The following is a 27808-nucleotide window of genomic DNA, read 5'->3' as shown; positions in this document are numbered from 1 at the left end:
GTCTGTACTCAGAGTTCCAATGTCACTCTGTGTGCATTCTTTAATTTTGTCATATTCCCCAGCTGTTGTTATTCCTAACCCAATTTTCTATCAATAGCTTGAACGTGGAGTGAGTTAGCCAAAGAAACAAATTAGATGGAGGTCCTATAAATTGATGCTAATTTTTTCTATTTTTAATTAGTGACTGAAAAGTCCAATTTATTCCTTTCTTCCTATAATATATATAAGCATCACTAAATTTATTCTGTTTAATTACGCTATCTTCCTAATGATGAAATATAGATTATTCATGAGTTCATAATGTGAAATTTCAACTTTCCAATTTTTTTTTTTTTGGAAATGGTTACCTGACCATGTCTCCTTTATCCTTATGGATACAAAATGTTTTTCAGATTAACAGAGATACACACTTCTCCAGATAGCCTTCAAAAACAAATAAGCTGGAGAAATACATGTTATTTATGTTATTTAAGAAAAATAATAGTAAGTATTATTTTGTTGGCACCGAATAAGGAGAGAACCAAATGCTTACCTAGCTTTGCGCTTATTTGAGAGTGAAAGTAAAGAAATAAACTACAGTTTCTTAAATTTTTAAGTTTGTAACCTTTTAGTATTTAGAAAATATAGTGGTTTAATAGTATTGACATAGCAAAAATGTCAAATGTGATGCACAGTAAATTTCAATATTTAATCCACCAGCAGCAAATAATGAGAAATCCTCTCCCTTTATCCCTGTTCAGTGCATGTGTACCCAAGATTTTCAATTTGTGTCATCTCCTTCCACTCTCCTGGCTTTAAAATCCTACAAAGCAGCCTTCTCCACCCCAAAATAGTTTGCTGTATCATCCCTTTCTCTAAACAATTTAAAGGAAACTTTGTATAACAAATAGTCAGCACTAGCCTCTTCTACACAAAATGCCACTTCCTGAAGTTTGCTTACACACCCTTTATCATGAACAGCTTTTGTCATTTTTTCCAGTACCCGCATGTTAAACTGACTAGGTCACTCTATACTTTCATCTAACAGAACTTCCCTGAAATACTTAAGGTAACTCATTCACTCTTACTGTCTCCAAATATAATTTTGATTTCAGCAACACTACTAATTTCATTTGTCTTCTTTGATGAAGACTCAACACAGTATTATTATACGCTGATACTGAATATCTTTCCCTTGATTTTATAGTTTCATGATGGAGTGTAAAGAATTTAAGGTGAGTGTGAAACATGTTCTTTTTCTATACGCATAAATTTTATTAAGCTAAAATGTTTTTTACTATTTTACTTTTAAATCATTATAGAACTCTGTGAATAGTTTTCAAAAATTTAAATACATATTTAAATAACTTTAAATACATATTGCAATAACTTTGGAAAGATATAAATGAGCTGACGAGACAGGTCATGCATGTATCATTATCACGAATATACTTTAATGTTTATCTCAGTTTAGTACAGTACTGTTAGCTAAATCATCTATGATTTATATTTTTTATAAATTCATGAAGAGATTGTGAAATTTTTTGGTTTATTTCTTTCTGTAGTGAATCTATCTTTGAAATTAACAATTTATGTTTTTGGAAATATAGACTGAGCACCCTTTCCTATTTTATCAAGTTCTGAAATAATTTGCACAATTCAAGAATGATATTGAGCCAAGTGTGGTGGTGCACACCTGTAATTCCAGCACTCAGGAGGCTGAGGCAAATGGATGCTCACAAGGCTCAGCTACATAGTGAGCTCAAGGTCAGCTTGAACTGAGTAGTAAGACCCTGTCTCAGACAATAAACAAAAAGAATGATATTGAAATTCATCTTCCTAATAGGGCAATTATATAGGTTATTGAGTTTAAAGAATGGATAATACAAGTTTGGATATGGTGTTAAGTATATAAAAATGATTTCTGTTTAGTTTTTCACTCTTGTGTTAATTTTATTGTCAAATTTGTCTTTATCTATATATAATTTAGGGGACATTGTGAAATGAATTCATGCTTATTACTCATTGCAAATTGTTTTTGAAGGGTTTGCATTTGGCTTATTTTTATGTTATTTACTTTTGTTTTCTTCTTTACCAATTTACCAGCAGTATATTTTCCTTTAATTTTTTTCAAAATGTTAGGTTTTCTTTATAGTAATCTATTTTATTTTGTGTCTTATACTTGATTTCTGATACATTAATTCTAATTTAAAAAAAATAACAAATGTTTATTATGCAAATTAAAGTTTCAATGTAATTTTCTCACACATGGAAATTTCAAGTTGTGTTCAGGTCCAGCCTCCCTCCTCCTGTTGGTTTCCTTCCCCTTCTTTTCCTTATTTTATATTAGTTATTTCTGTGATTAACTTAAAATACAATAAGATTATACCTATACCTAACATAATTGAATTCCTCCCATTCTATTTTAAATATATCATTTTAAAATTTGGTACTTAATTTTCTGGATATTTCTCTTTTTCATGAAGCATCAATAGCTTTCAACATAGAACAATTTTGAGCACTGAGGAAAACACTTTGCAGAAACTCAAAAGTTAAATGGAAAACTTATTTCTTTGCTGATTTTCTGTCTGGTTGATCCGTCCCTTGGTGTCAATGGTGTGTTAAATTCTCCTGTTAGAATTGTGTTACTGATAATTTGGTTTTTCATTTTTGTTAATACTTGTTTTATATAAATGTGTGCTGTGGAATTTGGTGCATAGATATTTAAGACTGTTATCTCTTCCTCTTGAAGTTTTCCTCTAACCAGTATTTAATGACCAGCTTTATGTCTTCTGATTGTTATTGGTTTGAAGTGCACATTGTCTGCAAACAGAATAGCTACCTCCACTTTTTTGGGGGGTTCCTGTTGCATGAGGTATTGTTTTGCATCCTTTGACTTTTAGTCTGTGAGTATTCTTTTGGGTTAGATGGGTTTCTTGTAGACAGCATATGGTTGAATTTTGTTTCTTGATTCATTCTGCCAGTCTGTTTCTTTTAATTGTAGCATTGAGCCCATTTACATTAATGTTTATAACTGTTATATGTTAGATTACTGTTTTTCATGTTATCTCTCTACTGTTGCATCTTTATCTTTCTGTTATGTTTTTTGCTTTTCTGCTTTGTTCAGTGTTTTTTTCCTAAGTGCATCTAAACTGTCTTTCAATATTCTTTGCAAGTTTGGCTTGGTGATAATGAAGTTCTTCAGCGGTTCTTTGTCATGGAAGTATCTTATTTCTCCATCGATTTTGAAGGACAGTTTTTCAGGCTACATCAGACTAGGTTTGAAATAATTTTCCTTTAGATCTGGAATACTTCATTCCATGCTCATCTTGATTTTATTGTTTGTGCTGAGAAGTCTGCAGTGATTCTGATAGGTTTTCCTTTATAGAGGATTTGTCTTTTCTCTCTGACAGTTTTTAATATTCTATTCTTATGTTAGATTTCTGGGATGGTGATTATTATATGTCTGGATGTAATTTTATTTTGGTTATGACTATTTGGAGTTATATATGCTCACCGAACCTGATATCAGTTTCTGATCTCATGTTTGGGAAATTTTCAGCTGCTTCTTCTCTAAATATCCCCTTGAGATCATTTATGTTGTCCCTTTCTTTTTCATTAATCCCTTTCAACGTTATGTTGCTTTTCTTTGTGTCATCTTGCAGTTGTTTAATTGTTATTTCCTGATGCCTTGTTATTTTTAAAACATCTTTCATTTCCTGCTCACTAGCTGAAGTCTTGTCTTCGAGGTCTGAAATTCTATCTTCACTTTCATTGAGGCAGTTTTTACAGCTTTCAATGTAATTTTTGATTTCCTGTGTATCTCTTTGTGTCTGCTTTATGTATTTTGTTTTTTCTTATATTGCTCATCTAGGGATTCTACCTTTTGGTTCAGTTCCTCCAATTATTTAACTGTGTTTTCTTTAGATATGTCCAGCATCTCCTTCATTTATTTTATCATTTCTTCTTTTACCTGGGAGATTATTTCTAGTTTGAATTCCTTTAAACATTTGTGGAGTTGCTTCTTTATTTTAGTTGCTATTATGTCTGATATTTCAGGTTTATGTGTTATATTTTCTTTTATGGACATTGCTCCTAAGGTTTCTTTTGATGGGCTGGAGGTTTGAGATTGTAATTTGGTATTTTGTTCTGTCATTTTTCTATGTTTCTGTGTTTAAAGTGTTTCAAGTGTTATTCCCAGGGTTTCCCAGGGTCTGTTGTAGATCCTCTTCTATGCCCTCAGCTCCTGGGACACTTGCCACCTAGTTCCCTGGATTGAGAGAAGGTCATTGGGTGGGGAAGGTCGGCCACAACCCAGCCCCCAGAACTGATGGTGCCCACTCACCCAGAACTCTAGAGTCCTCTAAGCACAGCCAGGATCAGGGAAGCCACTGCAGGCCCACCTAGGTCTTGCTGTGCTGGTCCAGTGCAATGGGAAGCTACAAAATTCCCTCTCTGGGCTGAACAAGGGTTCCAAACTAGCTGGCTTTAGGGGAAGGTGCACGGGGTACTTACACCAGGCCACCCAGCCTCTGGAACCAATGGCACCTGCTTGCCTGCTCAGAACTCCCTCTCTCTCTTTTTTTATTTTAGTGTATCAATGTCATCTGTATTAGAGTTTATAGTCAACCTTCTCTACTTCATTTCTGTTGTGCTCTTTTTCTGTCATTAGTTGTCTGTTTGTCTTCTTCATTTTGCTTTCTACTCCACTCATTGAAGGCTCTCTACCACTGTTCCTTGTATCCTAAAACTTTTCTCTCTCTTTAGAATGTCTTACAGTATTCTCTATAAATTTGTATTGGTGGTGGCAAATTCCCCCAGTTCCTCTTTGTCTTGAAAGAATCTTGTTTGTACATTAATTTCTAGAGATAGTTTTGCAGGGTATATTAATCTGGGATGAACAATATTTTCTTTCAGGATTTGGAATACTTTGCGGTGGCTCTTTGTGATTTGATGATTTGTGTTGAGAAGTCTGTCGTTATTCTGATGGGCTTTCCCTTATAAGTAATCTATTTCTTGTCTCTGACAGCTTTTAATATTCTGCTCTTTTATTGGATTTCTGGGATCTTGATTATTATATGCCTGAATGTAGCTCTGTTTTGGTTGTAGGTGACTGGAGTTCTGTATGCCTGATACATCTGAATATCATTTCCTTTTTCCTATGTTTGGGAAGTTTTCCTTAATTATTTCTGTGAATAGCCTTTGTAGTTCCTTTGTTTGTACCTCTGCTTCTTCATTCACATTCTTTATTCTTAAGTTATAGATCTTCTTGTTGTTTTGTAGCACTTGTATTGTTGCTGCTTGTTTCCTTGTTATTTTTAAGAAATTTTTCCTTTCATGATCCCACATTGCAAACCTGTCCTCCAGTTTGGATAATCTGTCCTTAGTTTCTTTCAAGCAGTTTTGGCAGCTTTCCATAGAGTTTTTAATTTCCTGGCAATCTGTTTAAACCTCCTTCATGTATTCTATATTTTCTTTATATTCTTCATCAAATGACTCTCCAATTTTTTTGTGTTTTTCCATTCTTCCATCCATGTCTTCTTGAGAGGTGCTTAGCCTTTCTTTTATTAATCTGTTTATATCCTGATTTACTTGATTAAATATTTCACTTTTGAACTCTTCTGCTAGGTCCCAAGGATATGTCTTTATATCCACTGGTGCAGTGTCAGATATTGTATGTTTGCTGTCCTCAGTCTCCTTTGTATTTATCTTTCCTAGATCAATGTACTCACGGTTGAGGGCTGGGGACTTTTTCTTGATGCTTCCTCTTCTCATACTTTTTGTTTCTTCCATACAGGTGTATATAGGCAGCCCCAGTTTCTTTCTTTGTTCGTTACAATTCTTCTGAAGTGTGCTGGCTAGGTAATCCTGCCCTCTGCAGTGTGCTATTAAGGTGCAAACAGGGGCTGCATGTGCTGAACCCTCCCCTCTGGGTCAGTCAAACTGCTGAGGCCTTCACTGCATTAGTGTATGCTGGGTGTAGGGAGATAGTTTGGGATAACCTATTGGATCTCAGCCAGGGGTATGACCCAGGCCAAGCATACCCCACCAATTCTGCTTGGCAAGGGAGCAGCTAGCTGAAGTCACTGCTACTCCTTGTTCTTGCCAGTCCTGCCCAGTCCCAGAATGTCTTCCTTTGGATCCTCTTTTTCTGTGGAAGGGTTTTATTCCTGGCACTCACTGCAGTTTGATGCAGATTCCCCTCCAGCTCAGCTAGCTGTTTGGCTTGCTGACTCCCGACCTCAGTGCGACTGCGTTTCAAATGAGTCAAAGCGGCAGGATTTCCGGTGGCTCAGTAAGTTGCTGCTGCTCAAGTATGGGCATTGCAGCAGGAGCACTGAGCTTTAACTGTTCCAGTAGTAGCACTGGGACTGTTTTTTTGATTGGTTCTTCTCACCTTAGTTACTTTCTGGGTCGAGACGAGTCATCTTCCTCTGTTAGGGACTCCCCAAACTGTGTTATTTTGAAATCTAAGTTGACTATCTCAGGGAGCCCCTGTAGCCTGCAGTTATCTATCTGCCATCTTTACCAGAACAACAACATTCTTTGATCCAATCTATATTTATTGAGCTACTGCTGGGAGCTACATTATACAGCAAGTAGATGCCCAGTAAACACAAGATAAATAAACCAAAGTTTGCTTGCCATTTAAGGAGTATAGATATGTAATGATCATGTAAACTACTTTAGAAAATAACAGTACTAAAATTTTACCTGTGACTTATTACTGCTAGGTGCAGTTATTCAAGATATTAAAGGTATAGCTTTACTTGCATATATATAATATCGAAAGCACCTTCTCTTCAAGGATCCTTTGTTTATTTTATGATGAGTATAAAGGAGAAAATAATTGGTGACTTTCCTTGATGATTTGCCATACTCCCTGTAAAACTTGATATATCTTTCTTATATATTATTAATTTGATGCTTTGGAATTAAAATACCAATTAACATTTTAGAAAAAAATAATATTTTCATCAATATTCATGATTCATCGTAAACTAATAAATTGCTATATTTCTGGTTGATCTTTTTTAGTGTTGACCAAACCACTTCCTTTCACACAATGCCAGTGGGTGGGATTATGGAATGTGCTCGTCACAACTTGGAGTATGAGAAGAATGAGAAGAACAGTCTCATTTACTCAAGGCACTTCTGCTTGTTCTGAAAGTATTTAACATTAGTATAGGAAACAAGGCATCAGTGGGCAGAAAACAAGACATATATTGCTAGTGTTCAGTTGAATTATTGAACGTGGTCTGAAAAGGCATTTGGAGACCAGTGCAGCTCTCTCTGTGTGAGTGCCAGGCAGGTTAAAGGAAGCCTGCTGAGAGGCCAAGATGATCACTCTGGTTACCAGTTCCAGGATTGTGGTGGGAGAACGAAGTAAAAGATGCCTGTCGCTCCCACTGCCATTCTGGGCATTGAAGGTAAAGGCAGCGTGGGTATTTGAACACAGATGGCTCAGATTCAAGGCATAGACCTCACACATGGCTCAATCCCAGGTTTGGCAGTGGGCTTTTGATGACAGGAGGTCTGAATATATCCCATTTCTGACATGAGTAAAAGTTACCTCCAATCAGCATGTCAGCACCCTTTTTGTGGCCTCATCTTGTGTGAGTTCATGAAAAAAAGAAAACAAACCAAAAAACAAACAAACAAACAAACAACAACAAAAAACAAAAACAAAAACTATGCAGTCCAGAGAGAGTTTCAGCTGCTGATTAAGACACACTCTTGAAATCTGGTCTCAGCCATGGGACCCTAGGACAGACCATGGATATTGGCGGTTCTTAGGGAAAATGACCAGCTGCACACGCTGGTGTAAGTAGGAAGAAGAAAGTCACAGAACTATGTATAGAGGAGAATTAGAACTTTATATGTTTGGTGAAGGCTGAGACTCCCTTGCCCAGGGAGCCCTGCTGTTCTCAGCACCAGTAGTGGATGTAGACCTATTTGAGAAAACCATTCCAAAGCACAGAGGTCACCTGGCAAGAGAGTCCAGGGCAAGGACTCTGCTCACCCAGATCTAAGGTGGTACGGCAATTTGATTTTAAGCCACATCAGAGGCAGATTTGCTGTATGTTCTAATCCATAATATGCACAGTATTGTATTTATATTTAATCTAACTCACTCTCAAAAATATTTTTAACAAGAAGTTATCTTATGCTCACCATAGACCCCTTGACATTGTGTAGAAAGTTCACGTTATTTAGCATGTTTGTAAGCAGTACGGGTATTGATGACCAAGGTTTTTATTTTAGTATGGTTCATAAAGATAAAAAGTCACAAAGCTCCATCACTATTTTTGTTCTTCTTTCCCCTGCACCGTTTCTGTTGTCGCCCTTTTCTCATTATCATCACCAATCTTAGGCTAAACTCTCAGTCTTCTATTTTCTTCGACATTTCCACTGACTCTTACATATATTTTCTACCTGAATCTACCACAAGAGTTAAAAATTATTCATCAAAAGAATTTGTCTTTGTGATCTTTCTTCTCTTTTTATATGAAAATAATGTGATTTTGCTACAATTTATTTTTTTAGGTATACAAGTGACTATGTGAAATTTATTTTTATTTGCTAAATAAAGGATCTGTATCAGGTTTCCCTTTGTTTCCAACATTTGGATTTCATCTTCCCTAAAAATTTTAGGTTTATGTGGCAGAGGCTGTAAAATGTAAATTGAGCCTATACACATAGATACAGGAAATCCCACAAGGTGATAAATATAGAGGAGTTGTTCTTAGTCCATGTCAAGTTTCAGAACAAAGACTCCCAGACACACAAAAACTTAATAAATTTGCTCTTTGATAATTGCCACCATTTCCGTATACATTAACCTGGTGTACTTTGCAGTATTTCACATATTTTTAAAGATCTAGACAATGATTCCAAAACATAGGACGTGGGGGTCTAGGGATTTAAACCCAGGGGCATAAGCACCTGCCTGACAAGTACAAGGTCATGAGTTCGATATCTGTCACCAAAAAGAAAAACCAAAAACAAAATGAAACCAAAAACCCAAAAATAAACAAACAAAAAATATAGGACATAAGAGACACTTCTCCTGATTTCTAAGTAAGAATTCTCTGGTTAGTCATAGTTTAATTCAGTTATATTTTGACCTATTTTAAAGCAAATTACATTTCCCTAGCCACATCTTGTGTTTGTAAAACAGACTAAATATTGGAAATCTGTAATTGATAATAATAAATACTGGAAAGGTTTATATAATATTTTATATTTAATGACAATAAGTATCCAAAATCTATAATTAATGTGAATTAACAAAATTATAAATTATCCTGAATATATTTTGAGATGGATAATCTTGTCTATGCTTAGGCCAATCGAATGAATTTTATTTGCTTCTCTATGTTGTACGAATTACTGTACATTTGAAGCAAATGATGTATTTAACAAGATAGATTGTAAGATGGAATATAATTAGAATTACATACAGGCACATGTATTTATTCAGATCTAAAACGATTTTCCATTAAGTGAGCAAGAAGCATCATGTCTCCTAATGCCTATACTATTGTCTCTCAAAGTTTCCAGTCAACAAGATCTAGTTTACTGGGGAAAGAAGGAAGAAGGAAAAGGCTAGGAGAAGAATGGCATCAGAAAACAGAAAAGAAGTGAGAATTACATGAGAGATCATAAATATAAAAATGAAAGATTTTAAAGATGAAGACAAAATTTTGATTAGCATAAAAAACAGAAAGGCTATGGTGTGATAGATGTTCTAATTGATATACTATCATTAAATTATGGGTTAAGCCTTGTTTTTTCATCTATAAAACATGACTAGAACCCAAATTTTCTTAGACAGAAGGTACATGAGGAAATGAGAATTCTTATCCTTTGCTGCAAGTGTTTCTACTCGATCGCCACCTCCAGCATCATGTGTTAGTCTCTAACTTCATTCTTGTACATGGAGGAAAGTAGAAGAATGGACAGCAAAGACTGTTCTGTGTATCCGTCAATATTAAATCAATTCCAATAAAAATGATTTTCAGCATTACCTATGTTTATCAAAGTTTTAATAGGAAGCTAAGATTTTCATAACTTTGGTTGTAAGTGAATATGTTTACACAAATTTTATAGAGAATTATTATTTTGTGTAAGTACATTTACAACCCTATCTTGGATCTGTTTGGTCCTGACTCCGTAAATAATGGGGTTAAGGGCAGGTGGGACAATCATGTACAGATTAGCCAAAAGCATATGAATATAACCTGGAATATTTTTGCCAAATAGGTGTGTCATAAAAGAAAAAAAATGCTGGTGTGTAAAAGTGCAGCATGACACAGACATGGCAACCACTAGGACTGAGAGCTTTTAGCTGGGCATCTTGAGAAGGAAGGCAGAAAACAGCTCAAAAGATAAGCACATAGGAAGAGATGATCAGGATCAAATCCATCATGATATTAGAAATCACCATGAACTCATAGACTACGTTCACCTTGATGGGTGCACAGACCAATCAGCCAGATCCATGTGCTCACAGTAGGTGTGAGGCATGAGGTGATGCCCACAGAATGGCAGTCACAGAATGAGAAACACAAATGGTATCACAAGATACTTCCAACAACAACAGAGACTAGGATGCTGATCGTTTTACTTGTGAGGATGATTGTATACTGAAGAGGATTGCAGATGGCAACGAAGTGGTCATAAGCTATGATGACCAGTAAAACTGTCTTCATGCCTGTGAACATGTGAATAGAGAACATCTGAGTAAGGCAACCCCCAAAGCTGATCTTTTGAAGACTGAACCAGAAGATGCCCAGCATTTGGGGGATGGTGGACGTGGATAGGCCTCAATCAGAGACAACATGTACAGAAAATAGAACATGGGCTGATGGAGGCTGCGTTCAGTCTTGATCACCAAGGGAATGGTGTTGTTCCGCACAAGGGATGTGAGGTACACAATACAGAATGGTATAGCAATCCAGGTATGCCCAGTCTGCAGTCCTTATATGTCCAGCAGGATAAAGAAGGGTGGGTGGACCTGAGTATGACCAATGGAAGGCATTCTCCTAGCAAGTGTCAGTGAATTTCTGTTAAGTATGAAGCTTTATATTTTCATTAACACTTCTTATTAAGGCCATAGAGGGATGAAAAAATATCAGTAACCATGCAGAATATTATGGTAAAAATACTTTATAAGCATTATAAATTCTCTTGATTTTAAGGGTAATTGTGCAAATAATTAAACAAAGGACATTATTCTGAATCCATTAAAGGCACTACTGTTCATGGTTTCATTTTGTTCTAATTCATGTGATTTTCAGAAGTACTAGAAATATTTCATGGTGTAATGTGTACTCACGTTTTATCACACCGTCTACCATACTTTAACTTGGGAAAATTATCATGTCTAATGTTTCTCAAATTGTAGTCTGGTAGGAATTTATGCTTCACATCATCAAAAATATTTCAATTTGATATGCATTTAGGAATTTACATTTTGGATCTAAATAGTCACGTAAGGAAGATCAATCACATCTTCTGTCTAAGAATTTTCTCTAAAATAGCTCTGTGTCCATGTTAATCTGTTTTTTATATGAGAGAATATGTATTTTAAAATGTTTTCTCAGTAATAAAGTCTGGTTTGATAATGAAACTGCTTACTCTTCATGGATTCAGAATTACTGTGTGGTTGGTATTTCCCCTTTTTATGACTGTGTATATCCAAAGTGTATTGTGTAGATGGTCATTTTAATCATTCAGCCACCTACGTTTGGCTGATAAACTGCTTATACCGATACAGGAATGGTTGGGTGCTCACAGAAGGTCTGGGAAGGAATGTGTGTCTTGCATCAACAGCTGTCTTGTTTATGATATGTAAGTAGAATAGAGCAAATGTTCAAATATTTACTATTTTTAGTACCATTTTTCTAATTAAGCTAAGTATTTTAGAGGAAAAATATTTTCTCATGTTATGAAAGTTTTATTCCCAAACCTACAACTGCCAAATTATTCTACAGTGATCATATGATTCTAGAAAAGAAGCTTCCTATCAAATTGTTTTTGCCTTTGTCATAAAGGTATAACCTCATGCATGTACAAATCAAGCATTAATGAATTTTAGCAACACTAAAATTAAAATGATAAAGGGATAGTTTTAAAACTTTGAAAATGACAAAGAAAATTTTCTGCTTTTAACTTTGTATTTTCCCAGCATACTTTAAAACTCTTTAGCAACTCATAAAAGTTCATTAGTTATATACAGAGCAGCTGCTAAGCATAACAAAGGTCAAGGGGATATTAATTTTAATAGCCCTAATACACTGACATATGAGAGTTTGGCTCTGTGTGTGTGTGTGTGTGTGTGTGTGTGTGTGTGTGTGTGTGTGTGTAGGGGACAGAGGCAGAGAGTGAGGGAAGATTTTATGTTATACACAATGTTCCATACATAGTTTTCTGTAATATTGATGAGTACTTAGCACAGTACAAATTTCTAAACAAGAGAGGTAATGACTCATTGTTTTACAGAAGAAAAATAGTATCTTTTAACCCTAGAGAAGCAGGAGAGCTTCTCTTCCACATATGAGGAAGAACACTAGTTTTTTTTTTGTTTGTTTTTTGTTGGTTTTGTGTGTGTGTGTGTGTGTGTGTGTGTGTGTGTGTGTGTGTGTGTGTTTCGTTTTTATCGGTACCAGGGATCGAACTCACGACTGCATGCTGCTTGCAGGAGGCGCTTATGCCGCTGAGCTAAACCCCTAGCCCCAAGAACACTAGTTATGGATATTAAGCGTTAGATCCTACGCAGAGAAGTCAGTGTTCATGGAACTTGACTTAGAAAAGGCTGAGGAAACAGCTAGGATTATACATCATGGCATTTAAGTCCATACTCAGCTTCATCTTCGGGATTGTGGATTTCAACATGACACTTTACTAGAAGCAGCGATAGTTTCCAGTGCAATGGTATAAGGACTGGTCTTTCCTAGTACAGTTCAAAGCCATTAGGACACCAGCACTTGCAAGTTTCGCTGAAATGATTGCCTTCCTTCTATATACCTGTGTACCAAAAACAGTGCCAGGAAGTGTGTGATTGATAACCGCATACCATATGTGGGTGGCAAAATAAAAGCTTATTCTATTGTCGATGCGCAGTTTGATGAAGTTCTCAGCCCTAAAGTTCACTGTGAAAGTGAAGTAAATATTAGAGATTTTTTTTTGTACCCACCAATGCTCAGTTCACTGCATTTGTGATTTCTCTTTACACTGCTATATCTTTGTATGACTGGCTGTAGAAGAAATATTAAGAATGTCATATGGATTTTGAAATCATTTAGATTTCCTTTCTACATCAGGTTATTTTTCTGAAAAATTGGGAAAAATAAGTCTAAATAATCGAGTTTATTTACTAGACAAATAAGACTAAATTTTAGAAAAGATGTAGCATGTAGAGTACTTTTGCCTCCAAATAATTTTGTGTTTCTAGCCCAAGGTGCTAAGAAAAAAAAATCATCAAATATGTGAAATAACTGATTTCTCTTTCAAAAGACAACCATTTATGATTAAGCTAGCATTGCCGGTAACATGAAACAAGGAAGGTTTAGAAGAAGATTGAACAGAATCAGGCAACATGAAGGAGTGGAATGAGGGTGGCCTTTGTACTTTTCTTCCGACTTCTATCAATACCAGTATAATACTGCATTGCACAGCCTGAAGGGAAGCACATTCTCTCCTTATGCTCACAGATTTGCTGGGCTCCATGATCCCAAGGCAGTTGATGAGAGTGTGAAATAATCTCTGTTTATCTACTAGAGAAACAGGCTGGATCTGGCTGCCCTTGCAGGGGTATTGGGTTTACAATAACAAAAGCTGGTACATTATTCCATAACTCAGTAGGAACAAGGGACTTGAGATAAATCAGGCAACTCATAAGTTAGTAAGATTAGGACACATGGATAGGAAGAAAATAGCACAACTGTAATTAATATTACCTATGTCGTGATATTTGGATATTTACATCAGTCGCAACTCAATCCCTACTCAAAAATGTGACAGTGGCTGACAAGAGTTTCTTTCTCAGATGAGACTGAAGTCCAGTTGCTGGCCTTGTTATGTACCAACAAGATACTTTGGTACCTTGAACGGTTTCGATTCTTATTGACAGATGCTGTGGTCATGATTGTAAGAGTGTGGTTTTAGAGTCCTGCCTGGAACGTTGTACCTATATGAGTGTGTCTCTCTTTGAGGATATATGAGACAGAGAGAGAAAGAGAGAGAGATATTATTTGTGTATCACAGTCTTCAACTATGGCTGTCTGCACCATCTATACTGTGCTGTGTTTTTTATGAAAGGAATGGTACTTGAAACATACCTTCAGTGAAGACAAGACTTCAGTTCTCTTTTATCCTCACTTCCTATCTCGTTGCATGCTCTATCATCTCATCTATCCTACTCAAGGAATTTTAGCTTTCTAATCTTTTATTTTAGCTCTTATTTGGAGCAGAATCAGAGCATGCAATTGTTTCTTAGCAATAATGCCTGAGAGCATCTTGTGGCCTCTGGGCCCCAAATCTGCATAGTTAAATAGAGGAAACACTTTATAGTGAGCTATGAGAGTCCCACAATCCTTGAACTTACTCTTAAGAATCCCCTGGGATTACACCAAGTCCAGAGGTGAGTATTCTCTTTAACTCTTGGTTTTCTATACTACAGAGAAACAGTGCACCAGACATAAACTCTTTGCTCGGGAACAGACATATAATAATGAGGAAGGACAAGGTCCTAAAAAGAGATTAATGTCTTTGAAGGACAAAACTAAGTCAATCTTGCTTAGGACTAAATTAGTTTATGTCATTTTATCTTCAATATCTTGTTTCTTTGGAAATTGTCTTCATCAACTTTTATACTGTTTAACTGAAAGTTATGAATTTTGTCTCATTTTGGTATTGTTTTAGCTGGGGTCTCAAAATATGGAGAAATAAGAGACTTCTGAAAAAGATGAATTAGACTGTGGCAGAAGCTTTGTTTATTGAAAAAGTGCATGTCTGCACATGATGGCATTTGCTTCCTTCCACCCGGCAAGAATCCCCTTCTCAGTCTATGACAGTGAAGAGAGAGATCTCTGGGAAAAGGTGCATTTGCTCTTTTGATTTATAGTGTTAAGTTGTTTTATTGCCTTTTCCATCCAGAGCACAAGTGATGTATTCTAAAAGCCTCTGATGCTAAGTGAGAATGAGGTAGCCTGGTAATATATTGTAGGCATTGTTTTTCTTTACTATAGACCTATCTCTCCCCCATATGGTTCATTTCCCCACTGAATACACATTTATTTTCCAAAATCAAGCCTAATTCAATCCAGTATCTCTGCTTAAAATGTCTTCCTAGGACGCCTATTTTCTCTATTGTGTACAGCATTATTGCCAAGTCCTTCTTTACTCAACACCCAGGGAGTTCTCTAATTGTACTTCAACAATTTATAGCAAATATTTTTGGTTTTGTTGATCAAAGTCCTCTGTGTGAAACAACTATCACTCATTTTCACATTTATTTGAGTCCTCCCTGTCACCCTGGCCCCCATTATTTTATTTCATGTGAACCAACAAGATGTGATCTCTGTGTCTTTGTATTTTCATAACGTTACTATGTCCTGTATGCTTTGTTTGGTTTAGGTTTATTGTTTCTTGTCTTTTCCATCCTTCTAGGGAACTGATAATACACTGATGTTTGACTCAACTCTATCCTTCAATTTTGCCTAGCACAGTTCCTTAAGCATAGGAGGCACTCTGGTATTATTAATTACATTATTTCTTATTCAGGGAAGTTATCGAATACATTGGAGAATATTATAATATAAATCCTAAAATGTTCTTCGAGGTTGTCTATCCTATTAAATTAAAATATATTTTACAGCTTGAAAACAAAACCAAATAGACAGTTCCACAGAAATGTTTATTTCCTTGAATACATAACTGAAATACAGAGAGTTTTTAATATTGATTACTTCAAACTATCCAACTGCTCTATCTTCATATATTTAAAATTATTTTCGATAATACTTCTACTTTAGTTTGCAGCCTTATGAATTATTATAGATTTAGCATGCAATATCTTTTAATGCTGTTTTACAACATATTGGAAAGAATCTTTCCAGCTCAATGGCTGTATCCTAAGACATTTTCAGTGAATATGCTATTGTAGGTTGGTTTATATTTTTCCAACGGTTTTTGGAATGTCATTAATTGTATTTTTTATTTCACAGTTTCTTTTTTAGATTTTATTTTTAGTCTGATTTTGCTCACTTTAAGATTCTGTCTCCTCACTGACTGTTTAAAAGTTACTCTCTTTACCTATTTTCTAGTGGCTTTACTTTGACATTCCATGATGAATTTTTTATGAATCCTGAATAGAATTTTATTTTCATATTTGCCTTGATTTTTTTTCTTAAGCTTGATAATATTCATCCTCTAAGTATTGTTCCTGGCTTATATTTAACTTCTTTGGATAATAATCCAGATATATATATATATATATATATATATATATATATATATTCAATAATTTCCATATGTCCTATTTAAAATTTTTTCTATCAAATTATTTCTCTATGTTTCATTGTGAATATTTCCTTCTCATTAATATATGCTTATCATTTTTTATGAGTATAAATTGGTTCTATATCACCTATTAAATAGTTTAAATGAATGCAACATTTAAAAATAAATTTCCAACATTAGTATTATTTTCTAGTTCCTCCCTTAAATCTTTCATCTTATTACCAAATGTATTATCTATAATGATCATAATTATATTGTCTGTCTTTTGAATATTTTAATGTGATCTTTTATATTTGTTTGTTTTGGTAATTGCTACTCTTTCCATATCCATCTGTATATATGCATATATGTATATAAGTACACATGTATGTATTGGAATTTGTCACATTCTTAGGGAAAACTTGTCCAAATATGTTGGAGAAATTAATATTGTTGCCTATCAAAAAGAGTTTTAGTTCTATTTTTTGGTAGACCATTACAGTAACAATACTTTGAGCCATTTTACTAGGGAACTGAGATAATTCTAAACTAAGATACATACTACTTTGTGATGTTTGATCCTTTTTGATTTACTTCCATTCCTCAGGTTCTTCCATGGTATTGTTTCCTGTAATTCTTGGCAATTTTCATTGGTTAAGTAGCAGTGATTAGTCTTACTCAATTAATAGGCAGTCCCAGTATCACTCTCTCAGAGAGCTCCTCTAAAAAATATAAAATGCAATGTGCACAGTAAAGAAAGCAGGATTAGAGATAGGTTTCATTTTTCTTAGCTATGTTAGTTCCTGAGGCTTTGACATTTTCATCTTTGATGACTTTTACTTCTCCAATGCCTTAAAATGCATTTTAAATTTGTCTAAATTTTTAAAGTATTTTTCTTGACAGAAGCACTGATCTAAAATAAGCTAGCTTTGTTACTACTGGTTACCCTATTGTAAAAATCATAATACTCTGATCCAGTTATCAACAGTTGTTTAGACCTAATAATAACTTTTACTGCTTTTTTGTGCATTAATCATGTTTTTCATACTGTCTGATATTCTTTTAACTGTTCTCGAAAAATATTTTTCCTTTGGAAAAAAATTTATCATATTTTTGAAAATGTCTTCAATATTTTCTTTGTGACAGATTGTGATATGCTTCTCATTGTGAGATGACAGGGTTGTGAATATATCTGCCTCTAGTTTACATAATGCCACCTTAAATAAAAATATGATATACTATTTTCTGGGAGAATAGAAGAAGTAGTTACAATGCTTCTCTGTATATGAAAGACAAAGAAGAGTTATTTACCTATGTACTGTATAACTGAATGCACACATGTACTATTCTGCTTTCTGCTCAATGCACTGGTTGATCTGGAGTATGGAAATAATTTTTTCTCTCTTAAAAAAGAGGCTCTACTTACTCTAGACACTCTATTTCATTTGTATTAAGGTGTTGCCTATTTCTCAATAATGGTGCATATAGTATCTTATTTATACCTTGTTTTTCATTCAACATAACTTTGAAGGTGATTAGAAATAAATTTTTATGCTAGAAAATATCTTGAAAGTGAAATTATCCAGATTTTTGTCACAAATATTCATATATACATATATAGTCAATTTTGATAAAAATATTTTTATTAACTTAAAACATACTTTCATAATCTTAGTGAATTACTTTTTATTCAATATTTGTTTAGCAAAGAGATTCTTTACCTTCTCTTGGATCTGCTTGGTTCTAATTCCATAGATGACTGGGTTGAGGGCAGGTGGTATGACTACATAGAGATTGGCCAGGAGGCTGTGAATATACTGAGAGAAGTTATGACCAAAATGATGAGTGAGGAAGGAGAAAAGAGCTGGACCAAAGAAAGCTAAAATGATGCAATTATGGGAGCTACAGCCTTCAGGTGGTTGTCTTGGGAAGGGAGGTAAAAGACAGTGCATAAAATCCTAGCATAGGACATAATGATAACTAGCATATCAAGAAACAAGATGGAAATATTTCCAAAACCATAGTACATATTGGCACTGATGCTGGAACACGCCAGACGTGCTACTCCCATATGCTCACAATAGGTATGAGGATGATTCTATGTCCACAGTAAGGCAGCCTTAGGAGGAGAAAAACGATGGGAGCAATCATGCATACGCTTCTGAGAACCATGACTGCAACAATTACACCAGTGATTCTGTTGATGAGGATCATGGAGTACCTGAGAGGGTTGCAAATAACTACATAGCGATCAAAGCCCATTGCAAGAAGTGCAATGCTTTCCATGACTGTAAAAAAGTGAATGAAAAAGACTTGGGCAACACAGCACCCAAAGCACAGCTCCCGAAGGCCAAACCAGAAGATGCCCAGCATCTTGGGGATAGTAGCAGTAGACAGACTCAGTTCAATTGCTGACAGCATGAACAGAAAGTAGAATATGGGTTGATGGAGGCTATGATCAGTCCAGATCATAAACAGAATAATGAGGTTTCCAACAAGAGCAATCAGATACACAATACAGAAGGGAAAGCCAAGCCAGATTTGTGCAGCTTCCAATCCTGGAATCCCCAGGAACAGAAATGAAGAAGGGTGGAGCTCAGTGGTATTGGGAGAAAACATTTTTCTCCAGGGTGATGATGGTCATGGTATTAAAAGTCATCAATTGCCTCTGGGCAATTCATTCAGATTCAATGGACATTTACAACACTTTTTAAAATCCTGAAATAAAAAATTGATACCAAGAATCAAAGTCTAAAGGGCTTCAATTGTTTTCATTCCATAGCTCCTAGTAACACTGCTCATCTGTACTAAAAATATGATAGGCTAAACTGCCAGATAGAAGTTAACATCATGTTTATGGGCTGAAGATAAGTTAATGCACTTACTCCCCTCTACCACAAAACCTAGACATGAGGAAATAAATTGATAATAATAACCCCACAGTAATAATAGCTATCATTAATTTGCAATCTACTATTTTTCAGACATTATTTACTTGTATTATCTTATTTAGATCTCCATACACATTCTTGACACAAATTCTGCTGGTATGTGGTTTTATGGAAGAGAATTATTTTGATAATTTAATTAACTTTCCAATGCTTGAAATTGTTTTGCTAACAGAAATAATGAGAAAGAAATGTAAGATGTGAGAATGAATAAAAAGATCAGAACAATCAAAATTTCATCAAAGAAGAATAAACCTTCACAATTTACACTACGAGATCGTGAGACCTTATGTAAGACTTTATGATAATAACTTGTTAGTAGCAAAACATGAAAGAAGAAGGAGGGCAAAAAGCAGGAGCAAGAGAAGGAAAAAGAGGAGGCACATGGGGCACGGAACTGAGATTTTAAAAGTAAATCTGCACATTTCTTAGAGCCAAAATATCTAAAAGTAAGGCGTCTCAAAGTGGGAAGACAAATTTGCCAAGGGAAAAATGGCAACTTATAAAATGTCTTCCTTAGCTAAAATTCCTATTCTGTAGTATGTAGGCAAGGCTAATGATGCAATGTGATTTGAATATGTACCAAGATTGACTGATGGCACACAGCATAAAGATCTCTGCTCCAAGGGAAATGCTTGATTTTGAAGGAATGGCCATCTACACTAAAATCTGGTATTTCCAGTGCACATTTAAATGAAGACACTCCTATCAAGTGGGGTAAATTTGGCCTGATATGTCTGAAATAGTGTAAGTGCCCAGAAACTACTTTTCCTTCCAGTTAATTCTCAATCTAGTCCTCCTTTGGTCTCCTTTATACCAACAATATATACCATCTTATATCCATCTCTAGTGCTCTGGATCTTAACACAATTTCAATGAGTCCAAATTTCAATTCTAAGCATACATTGTGAAGACTAAATAAGGTTTCTCCTATGAACAGAGGGAGTCACTTAAGAACAGTTTGTTCAGTTTTAAAAATACGCAGAAATGGCTTAAAAGGGCCTTAATATATCCTAAGAGATATTAATAAAGTGCTGTGTGTGTGCTGGGATAGAGATTAGTAATATGGTCTCCAGGTGCCAGACAGTTTACCATTAAAACAAATATTGATTTCCTCTTGGCTTTATGCCAGTTGAAGAGAAGCTCTGGGGAAATTTTAGTGAACATTCTGCCCCATAACTTAGTTACCTGCCACCTTGTGATTGTATGTATTGCTGACAGTTCCTAACTTATCTTTTGTTATTTTTTCTTATCATTATATCACACAACCAATTGCTTGGTGTAATCCTTTGGGTTCTGTTGAGAATTGACATAACCATTAACTTTTTTTGTTGTTTATCTTCTCAAAAAGCAGCATAATACTTACCACTTTAAAGTTTAAAATTCAGGGACAGTAAGTTGACAGTGTTGTGTTATTATCACTGATATCTAGTTCCTGCAAAATTTCATCGCTCATCAAATAAAAAAAAGTAAACGGCATATCCATTAAAGAGCAGCATGAGTGGGGATTGTCCCATTCTTCCTTCCTTCTGGTTCCTAGAAACCATTATTCTCTTTTCTGTCTCTAAAATTTTTCTGTTCTTAATTACACTGTATGGTTCATACAAATGGAGTCATTCAATATGTAACTTTTTGTGTCTGGATTTTTTTTCACTTTGCCTAATGATTTCATTTTATGACCAATAAAATCCACTGTATGTATATTTATTCACATTTTATTTATACATGTATCAATTGATAAATATTTGAGCATTTCCATATTCCAGGTATTGTCACTAGTGCTTGAATGCATGATTTGATACAATATTTTGTTTGAATATTGTTTCAAAATTTTGGAGTTATATACTAAAGAATGGAATTTGGAATCTTACGATAATTTCAAATTTGGTTTTTGAGGAAATACTAAGCTATTTTTCATAGTGTCTATACAAGATTATACTGTAACAAGCAGTTATGAGGGTCCTATATTAGCCAGCTGCAGCAAATTGCCTAACACTTGCAACCTAAAGGAGCAAAAGTTATTTGATTTATGGCTTCAGAATATCTAGTCTAGGCAGAAGGATAATGGTGGAAGTGTATGGTAAAGCGAAGTTGCTCACTTTAGAAACAGGCACAACAGAATAACAGTGCCAGGAAGGGATATGCTTTCTGAAGGTGTGCTCCCAGTAACCCACCTCTAACTGGGCCTTGCCTCCTAACAATGCATTCAGCTATGAAAATCAGTTCGTTAATCAGCTGATGAGTACAGTGCTCTGTGATCCAATCACCTCTATAGGAGTCTCTAAATCCTGTAAAATTGACAATTAAATTTAACCATAGTTACCCTTTATTACACTCTTTGAAACATTTAAAATTTTTCAACTTTTAAATTTACACTAATCCTAGTCTGTGCTAAGTTGTGTCTCACTATTTTTCAAAATTGGATTTCCCTAATGGCTGATATTGTTGAACATCTATTAAAGGACACCTTGACCATTTTCACATCTTTTGAAAAATATGTATTGAAATCCATCTGCTTACTTTTGATTAAGTCAAATGTGTTCACTGTATTTTAAAAGTTCTTCATATATCCTGGATATTAGACTCTTAATGGGTATATGATCATTCAAAAGTTTACCCATCCTGTGAACTGTATTTTTACTCTCTTGAATGTGTTATGTGATTCACAAAAGTATTTGATCCTGATGAACTTTAATTTGTTTGTGTAATAGCTTTGCTTTTGATTTCTTGGATAAAGAACTATACATGCAGTCATGAAGAATTACCCCTCTGATTTATCCTAAGAATATTATTTATTTATATTTAGGTCTTTGATTTAATTTAAAGTGAAATATGGGTCCAACTTCACTCATCTCCAAGTGAATATTCTGTTACGTTGGTACTCATTATCAAATAGATTTTTTTTCCTCCACTGAAGAATTACTGTATCATTGTCAAAAGAATAATTACACATCATTATTAAAAATCAGTTTGTTATAGACATGGGTTTATTTCTCATAATTTTTTTCTATTAATATTTGGGTCTGTTCATGTAACAGTGTCACATCTTTTGAGTACTGTTGCATTATTTTAAACTTTGAAACAAATAAATGTAATTCACCTAAATTGTTTTTCATTTTAGATTGTTTTGGCTATTCAAAATATTTGTTTTTCCATGTAAATTTTAAGATCAGCTTTCCATTTTCTACAGAAATGTCTTTGACATATTTGTAGATATTGTGCATTTTACGTGGAGTTGAAGAGGGCAAATAAGTGGAAAAATGTACTATGTTCATGAGCTCGGAGAACTAATGTTATTGAAATGTCCATGGTTCCCAGAAAGATTTACAGAATCAGTCAAATTTTCAAAATTCTAATGATATCTTGCAAAAAAAGAGGAAAGAATCCTAAAGTTCATGTGGACCACAAAAGATTCCAAATAACCAAAATAATGTTGTGCAAAAAGAACAAACCTAGAGACATCTCACTGCCTGGTTTCAAAATATGTGATGCAGTTATAATCAATAAAAGAGCATGGTAGCAATATAGAACAAATGTATAGATCTGTGGAATATAACATATAGCCTATAAATAAAACTATTCATTTATAGTCAATTGATTTTTAGTAAAATTGCCAAGAACACATAGTAGAGAAAGGAGAGTCTTTTCAGTAATGATGCTGAAAATTCAGAGTACTCACATACAGAAAAATGAAAATGAAATTTCACCTCATACCCTATGCAAAAATAAAATCAAAATGTTAAAACCTTTAACATAAGACTCAAATGTGTAAGACTAAAAAATAAAAACATGTGGAAGAAACATTGGTCTTGACAATAATTTTTTAAAAAATATTAACTAATAAGTATGCACAACAAAACTGAATAAAAGGATCAATTGCATCAAAAAAAAGAAGTTTACTTTCAGAAAACAAAACTATTAACACAATGAAGATACAACTAATCAAATGGTAGAAAGTATTTGTAAATCACATGCCTGACAACAAATGTCTAAATTATAAGAAACTCAAATAACTCAATACCAAAAATCAGATTACTTAATTTGAAAATACAAGAAAGACCTTTCTGAATGAAAAATATATTAATGGACACATGAAAATGCTTAGCCTTTTAAACTAGGGAAATCCAAATTAAAACTATAATAAAAACCACGTTACTTCTGGCAGAAAATTACCAAAAAGACAAAAAAGATGTTGAGTAGGTGTGAGAAAAGGAAGCCTTTTTATACTGTTGTTGGGCATATAAATTCATACAAATTAGAAAGTAATATGGGGTTCATCAAAACATTAAAATGGGTCCACCATACAGGAGGATTGTTGTTAGTTTGAGACCAGACTGAGCTACAAAGTAGCTCAAGGCCAGCCTGAATTCAAAAAGACAAAATAACTAACTAAATACACAGCTATTTGAATAACTACTTTGAAGGTAACCATATATAATAAATTAACCATTGTTAATCTTATTTTATTTTCAAATTCTGTATTGTCATGTTTATTTTTTATTTTAAAACTTTAAAAAACGCAGTTACTCTGTTAACTTTTACCTGTTATATTTACCTCCCTCTCTCAGTCTGTATCTTCCAGTTTTCCTTTTCTTCTTCTATAAGAATACCATGTTCAGCTTTATGATCTTGAAATCTGCTATTCTTTGTTGTGCTCATGGTCTCTACCAACTCCACTTTCAGTCTTCAGCCTCATCAGAAACATCAGCATGTTCATGGAAGAAGTTGGATAACCACCCTTGAAAGTCACAGTGATATGACATTGGTAGGAAAGTAGCAGATTTGCAGTGCGGGATGTGTTTGTTGATAGAATCCATCTCTGTGGTTATTTTAACATCATGGTATCATAAATGTTCATGAGATATGATCACATAATACAGTGAAGACTTAAATTTTAAAAAGAAGGCATTTGCCATCAGTCCCCTCAAAACAATCCCTCTCACTTTAAACCCATTTACCTCATAAATATCTATGAGACATCTCATATCTCATCTTTGTCACTTTCTGTAGAGTTCTGGAAGTTCTCTTTGTGAGTGTTTGTAGTTGTGCTGTCATGACTGCCTTGATGTTCTGAATTAATTCAAAATGTCTGCCTTTGATGCTCATTTTGACCTTCAAGAAGAGCCAAGAGTCTATCCTAAATCTGGCGAGTCATTTGGATAAATATGACCCGTAATGTTTTTGTTTATCAGCAATTGCTCCAAATATTTGCAAGCGACTCAAGTTATTGAGGCACCATAAACAGGCACAATTATAACACTGGACTTCCTGACTATAGTACTTCAAGGCAACAATGAGGCAAATTGTGACTGTGTTTAAAGTTTGTGGAAGTATTATTACTGGATTAGTGGTGATGTGTTTATTTATTGAAGTAATTTGTTTTTTTTAACTTTTATTTAAATGTTCACTGTTTTGAAAACTGCACTTCCTTAATCCTTGAATGAACCACAAAGATACACAGCATTGAATATCTGGATGTTGAATTCATATTTATATTTGAAAGAACAAACTAAATATCTAGATAGATATTTAAATGCCAATAAATCCTTAAAATGAAGGCACAGAATCAATCAATAAATGAATGTAATAGTAAATTTTAAGAATTATTAAATTTATCCACATATTTATATCTGACAAAATAAAAATGTGTGCCTCATAAATCAGCACAAAATCTAAGTATCTAAATAAAATTCCCATTGTAAAATATAGGAAAAAAGAAGAAAAAAGGAAAACATCATGCCAGAAAAAAAACAATTAAAAACCAGATGTTTCAAAATTCATAAGCAGATAATCAGAAACTTTGGAAAACACCAACCACACAAACATATTAATATATACTAGAAAAATTGGAAGGAAATATCAATATAAGTCAAATTAGAAACCAAGGGTAGTAAATGTTGGCTCAGTTTCACTTTCAGAATCCATAAACCAAATTCTTGGCAGATGGTAATAAAAGATGATCGCAACAAGTTGTTTCTATGCCTTTTTTAGAACAGTTTTCATCAGGTAAAATATTGAAAATATGGAAATTATATTCTATGCTGTTTTGGGGGACTTCATTTAATCATTTTATGAGTTTCTCTTCAGTTTCCTATTTAAAACACAGAAAAAGACTTCATAATCGGAATATAAACAAAGCCCCTTATTTATAATATGAATATTAACATGAGTTAGTAAAACGAAAGTAGGGCAGGGCTCATCACTGAAAGTATGCTACAAAGCTGTTGTGATAAAAAGAGCATGGTATTGGAGAGGAAAAGATTTGAGGCTCTATGGAACAGAACAGGTCATCCAGAAATAACTCAATCACCCTCTCTTTGACAAAGGGACCACACAGCTCCACAGGAGGAAAGATGATTTCCTTGATAAATGGTCCAGGGGAAACTAAATTTCCACACACTGGAGTTGAAACTTAGATCCATTTCTATCACCATGAACTAAATTAAAATCTAAGATGTAAATATGAAAGCAGAAACATTTAATCTCCTGGAAGACAGAACGGATAGAACTCTTAAAAACATAGGTACAGGAAAAGACCTTATGAATGAAGCCCTAATTACACGGGAAATATTTGAAAGAATCAATAATTGGAATACCATCACAGTGAAAAGCTTGTGTACACAAAATGTCACCAGCAACAGAGAAAAGAGACAACCCACACGGTGGGAAAATTTTTTTACTAGCTAGAGCTCATATAAAGGAATAGTATCTAGAATATACAAATAATTTAAAAAATCAACCCCCCAGTTTAAAGACTCAGTTCATAAGTGAGCATTGGAAATGGGTAGATACTTCCTGGAAGAAGCAGTACTGGCATGGAATAATACGTGAAAAAGTGCCGAACACCTCTGGTCATATGAGACAAGCCAACCAAAACAACCCTGAAGTTCCATCTCACTTGAGTAAGAATGATTATCAAGAAATGCTGGTGAGGCTGTGTGGGTAAAGGAGCTTTTCTCCACTACTTGTGTGAGTAAAAACTGCTACAACCACTATGAAAATCAGTTTAGAAATTCCTCCAAATCCAAAACTAGAAGTTCCATTTGACCCAGCTATTCCACTTCTTTATACCTTCCCAAAAGAGTTAAAATATTACATCACAGTGATCTATGAACACTCAGGTTTTGAGCAGCACATATTGGAATAGCTAAATCTTGGACTCATTTGCAAAATTATTGCTCTTTTATTTTTTATTTTTGTAAGTGCATGCTTGTAGTATGTCATGATTATATTCATTAAAGATTGTGGGTACAGCACACAATATATGCCTCACATCGTAGTTTTTTAATGCCCCCTTTCTTCACGCTCTCTCCCTCCAACTCTTAAAAGTGTAGAAAAAGAAAAAGCAAATCAGAAAAGAGACCTTCCGTCCAAATTCTATAGAACAATATATAAAGAGTTTACAGAACGAAAGACCATTCAAGCTACTTGAAATAAAGGATAAGACATGTTGGGAAGAAATTGTAAGGGTACAATCTCTCTGAAGTGCAAAGCAAAGGTTTCTGATGAAGTATCAAGTCAGGTACATTTTTGTCAAAAGAATACTGATTTTAAAAAGCACAGAATATAAGCAGCATGCAGTGAATAAATATTTTTGTTAATGAGCTAGAAATCAGTGAGCAGGGCCTGATGTAAGTGAGTGCTATCTTGTTGATTTTGGATTGCTTGCCATCTGAAGTCAGCTGCTGTTGGCCAGGCAGACTACAGTAGAATAGTCTCACTGGAGACCCTCACTTCTGCCAGGTCAGTCAGACATTCTCAGCCCAAACTTCCAGGATGCCCCTGACTGGTTCAAAGACCGAGGTGGAAAACATATGTACATTTGAAAGCTTTTGCTTGTACCATTTGTTAAGGACCATTGAGGAATGCAAGTCATAGAGACAAGCTCAAGATAATAACAGGAATTTCACTTATAGGACAAAAGATTTAAGTAGATGAACGAATCACTAGTTGGTGGTCAGAGATGCAATTGACCCAGCACACAGAATGGGTTAATAAAGCCTCAGAAAGAATTTGAAAAAATGAAGTTAGGAATGTGTATCTTGAATTTAAGTGCAAAGAAGTCATTTGTAACGTAACGGAATTACAAGAATACACCGAGTTGAATTTAATAAGTAGAATTGGAACAGACTCACTAAATGTACGAAAACCATGTCTTTGCTGCAGAGGAGAGTACTACATTAGTTTCTTCTAAAAATGATTGAGAAGTAAACATATATAAATATATGTAACAGAAAGCAAGGAAAAGATATTCAGTGTCATCAGATAATAGTGTTGAATCTTCACCAAAGGAGAAGGCCTGTGAAATTAGTAGTGTTTCTAAAATCAAAATGATATTTGAAGGCAGCAGGAGTGAATGAACTACCTTCAGTATT

The 27808-nt window shown here is 34.5% G+C and overlaps 2 pseudogenes; both read right to left on the bottom strand.

The window, feature by feature from the left end:
• Positions 1–10086: 10086 nt before the first annotated feature.
• LOC100731361 (olfactory receptor 52E4-like) lies at positions 10087–11023 on the bottom strand (annotated as a pseudogene).
• A 7099-nt stretch (positions 11024–18122) lies between these two features.
• LOC106026614 (olfactory receptor 52E8-like) lies at positions 18123–19104 on the bottom strand (annotated as a pseudogene).
• Between the last annotated feature and the right edge of the window lie 8704 nt (positions 19105–27808).

Source organism: Cavia porcellus, unplaced genomic scaffold (assembly GCF_034190915.1).
Source record: "Cavia porcellus strain 051 isolate PalLab524CR breed Dunkin Hartley unplaced genomic scaffold, mCavPor4.1 scaffold_9, whole genome shotgun sequence".
NCBI lineage: Eukaryota > Metazoa > Chordata > Mammalia > Rodentia > Caviidae > Cavia > Cavia porcellus.
Note: the sequence above shows the minus strand (reverse complement) of the source record. Positions and strands in the feature narration are given on the sequence as shown.